The following is a 4,098-nucleotide window of genomic DNA, read 5'->3' on the forward strand; positions in this document are numbered from 1 at the left end:
GGATGATACAAAATGATAATGTGATTTATTTATATTGGTTCTAATTTGAAATATTCAAATTTACTTTGGAAATTAGTATAATTAGTATAATATATAGTGATACATTATAATATAAAGTTTATATGTTAATGAAACTTTATTATATAAATTTAATTTTAGATAAAGTTCAAAATTAATTTATGAGAGATAAAATATTTGAATGAGTTCAAATATTAATTTAATGTGGATTTGTTTCATATTAAAATTATTAATTATGAGATAAAGTTATATTTGAATATGATTCAAATTTAACTGAATTTAACTTAAGTTAAATATAAAATATTTAATTTAGTTATTAATTAATAGTATTAGTTTAATATTATTTAATTAAATTTAATTAAATTAATATAAAACTATAAGGTATTGGAGAGATATTCATTCAATAAGATTTAAATGAAATATTAATTAAATATGATTTAATTAATTATTAACTAATTGATTAATGGTTAATTAGTCAGTTGATTTGAAACTTCTATTAATTTAATATTTTTTAAGTTAATAGAATCCTATGATTTTCTCCTACCCCGTCTCCTACTCAATGAAAGAAAGAGAGTTATAAATATGTAGAAGAAAAACAGCTTTTCTTAACCAAAATAAAATTGTTCTTTTCTGCAAAATAGATTGTAACGACCTAATTTTTTGAATTAAGCTGAAGTTATTACTTTAAGACTATATTCGTCCTTTAACCATAAGACTTTATAATTTAAAAAAATATATTTTTTAACAACATTAAAGAGTTTTTATTCGGGCTCTATTTCAAATAAAATTTTGAAAGTGTAAAAGTATCGATAATAAAGAAAGTTCAAGAACATAAAAGTCGTTCAATCATGAAACCCAAAACAGTCTAAATTACTAAAGAAAACCAAAATAAAAAAAATATAAAGTAGAAGCAATTTGAAGGACATTTCCCTATGGCAGTTTCGCGGAAAAAGATTAAACATAAAAGAGTGAGTATAAACATACCCAGTAAGAGACCCACTACTGATCCTGTTAGAAGAAAAATAAAATTGTTAACTTCCTATTGGAGGTGCCCTGCACTTTAAAAGTCTTGTGATCATGTAGGAATACACATAATCAGTCCAATGCCCTAAAGGACACAAATATTAGTCTAGTGCTCTGCAGAAAGCACATGTCAGTCTAGTGCTCTCGAACAATGCACATGTCAGTCTATTGCTCTCGAAGAATGCACATGTCATTCTAGTGCTCTCGAAGAATGCACAACAGGTGGTGATCCCGTAGGACACCTGCAAGGCACACTACCCAATCGACAAAGCTAACAATTTTCCCTTAGTCCGTTATAAACATTTAATCAATCCATTCCTAGTATAGTCAAACTACTCCATCATATCATCAATCCAACTTAACACACTTACGTTCAATCTATTCAATCTATCACAAAATCAGTTGATACTATAACAACACACCAGACAGTCAAGATATATATATATACATAACACCTTTCTCAGTTTACAAATACATTATCCATCGTATCTACTTCTATACCAGTCTGGCATAATATACATTTGTCATCATATCTACTTCTACATATATTGGTAAACCATACTAAGTCCAGAGATCCAAACAGTCAACACATTTCAAAACTTTCAAAGAGTCCAGTAATAGAAACCCCTTACTTTAATGTTACTCAAATTTCTCGAACGAAGGAAACCTAATAAGAATATGGAACTCAATTACTTTCACAATACTTTCTTTCATTTAATTTCCTCAACGTAAATTCTAGCTTACCAAAGTATTGGCGAATCGAACTCCAACAAATCTACAATTTAGTTGTGAATCCAAAGAACTCAAACGCTACCTTCAAGAATCAATTAACAATTTAACTAATTATCCAAAACTACAACCCAAGGATAATTACAATGTAAAACCACCACACTCACCAATACAACTTACCACAAAAATCCCAAAAATTAGAGTAAAATGGGGGCAACAACTTCGAATAACTAGAATCGACGCGTGTAATAGATCAGATCTAATCAACAAACGAAAAACAAACTTCAGCTTACAACCCATGACTGGAAGGTGAAGAGCCGCGCGACGGCACTTCGACAGACGCGACGGGCTCAAGTCTGGTCGACGACTGCTTCAACTAAGTAACAACGTCGGTGAGATGATAGGTCAATCGGTGACGTTCCTCGTCACCTGGAGCAGAATGTGGTGGCGCGAACGTCAAAGGAGCTACGCGCGAATGAATCACAACTTGGCTGGAAAACAGAGGTGAGACGCGATGCCGAGAGTTCGAACTCACGACGAACGGTGCTTCGACTTCAACGGAGACAAAGAGATCGGTGACGACGTGGCCGGCTGACGTCCAAGAGTAATATAAAATGGCTAAGGGAGGCAGGTGGCGGTGGGCATGGGGAAGAGGAAGAGTGAAGGAGAAAGAGATGGGGTTGCACGTGAATCAATAAAAGAATTGATATTTTAAATTAATAATAACATTAATTCTATTATTATTATTTAACCTTTAGTATTAGTATATTTTTTTATAAAAGCCCCCTTCACTTCCTGCTAAATCCACACGACAACCAAATTCCTTAAAATTTAAAAAATTTAGCTTGAGAGAAATACCTTGATATTGGGGGTGTTACATAGTTTCTCTCTAAATTTTTTTTTCATTCCAATTGTTTTCTTCAAACCAATCTCATCTTCGAAGATAGGAAGGTCTCCAACGGGTGGTGTCCCCAATTCGGTGGATTATAGATTCAGAGACGTCAACAAGAGTAAGTTCTATGTATCTTTTAATTTAAAAGCATACTTAGTTCTTTATTTAGAACTTTGATTCTAAATATTGTCAATGTACTGGTATTTTGGAATTTTCAAATTAAAATTGATGAATGGTTTTGTAAAGTCTTTCACTGCCAAGAGCTTTTATCCCTTTAGGGCACACATACCAATTAAACTAATGCAAGACCTTTGCCAGTAGTTAATGGTAGCATCTCACAAAGTGGAAGTGGTTGGCTTACCAACGGAAGATTTTCAATCATTTCTAGCAGTCCCTTTTCTGTTTGAGTATGACCTTCCATATTTTCTGCTATATTACTTATAGTTAATATCAAATGTGCATCTCTGCCATCTATGCTAATATCACTGCCTGATTGCTCTTGATGTTGATTTGCGTTGTTCATTTTTGTTCCCTACACAGAAAAGAAAAAAAATTGTTTTTATTTATAATCTAAGCAATTTTAAACAATATAAAGCAGTAACTAATGAATTAAACACTAACTGTTGAGTTTCTACAGTAGATTCTTGAAGATGTGACTCTTGAACAGATGGATTCTCATGGATGATCACATGTTTGTTATTTTGATGGTCATCATTCTTGTCCAGATTGTGATGACTAGAATCATCACGAAGATCATCATACATGTTGTTAATATCATCAAACAATTGATTTTGATTCTAGTATAAAAAGAAAAAAGGATAATAAAAAAAATAGTTACAAAATGATCGTGTATCCTTAAGCAAACAATCGTGTAGAATATCTAAACGGTTGTTTTACCAAGGGTGATCGATATTTCAGGTGGGATATGCGATCGTTCATATGTGATATGCGATCGTGTAAAGATATATCAAACCTTTGTTCTGTCAGAAGTCGTGCTAAGAAGAGTTGAAAGCTTGTAATAAGATCCATCAAAACTGAAAGATTTTACATCAACACGTTTCTGACACAGTAATGCAGTATCAATGAGCATCAAATTACGTGAGATACGTATTAGAAAATATCTAACTGCTCAGTTAATTTTTTATGGACATCAAATCACCTTTTTTCAAGCTTAAGGAAGGAAATGTCGGCACTATATATGTAAAGATCTAAAGGTAAAAATATATATATACATACATTTTTTTTTTATATATTTTATATATTTTAATTTTAATATTAATTTAAATAAAAAAAATTCTTTATTATATATTTTTTTCTTTCTTTTCTTTTTTTTCTTTTTCTTTTCTTTTTCTTTTCTTTTCTCTCTTCTCCTTCCTCCCCGTGCGCCCTTCCCCTTCTCCCCGTTCGCAGCCCAGTAACTCCCGACCTCCATTCCT

At 31.7% G+C, this 4,098-nt stretch overlaps 1 long non-coding RNA gene across 1 annotated transcript; it reads right to left on the bottom strand.

Annotated features, from left to right (window-relative positions):
* Window positions 1-2,865: 2,865 nt before the first annotated feature.
* On the bottom strand, window positions 2,866-3,715 carry LOC116405640. Its single transcript, XR_004218732.1, has 2 exons — window positions 3,284-3,715; window positions 2,866-3,194 (listed from the first exon to the last, which is right to left on the bottom strand). It is a non-coding gene; the product is annotated as an uncharacterized LOC116405640 (long non-coding RNA).
* Window positions 3,716-4,098: the final 383 nt, after the last annotated feature.

Source organism: Cucumis sativus, unplaced genomic scaffold, assembly GCF_000004075.3.
Source record: "Cucumis sativus cultivar 9930 unplaced genomic scaffold, Cucumber_9930_V3 scaffold133, whole genome shotgun sequence".
NCBI classification, from domain to species: domain Eukaryota; kingdom Viridiplantae; phylum Streptophyta; class Magnoliopsida; order Cucurbitales; family Cucurbitaceae; genus Cucumis; species Cucumis sativus.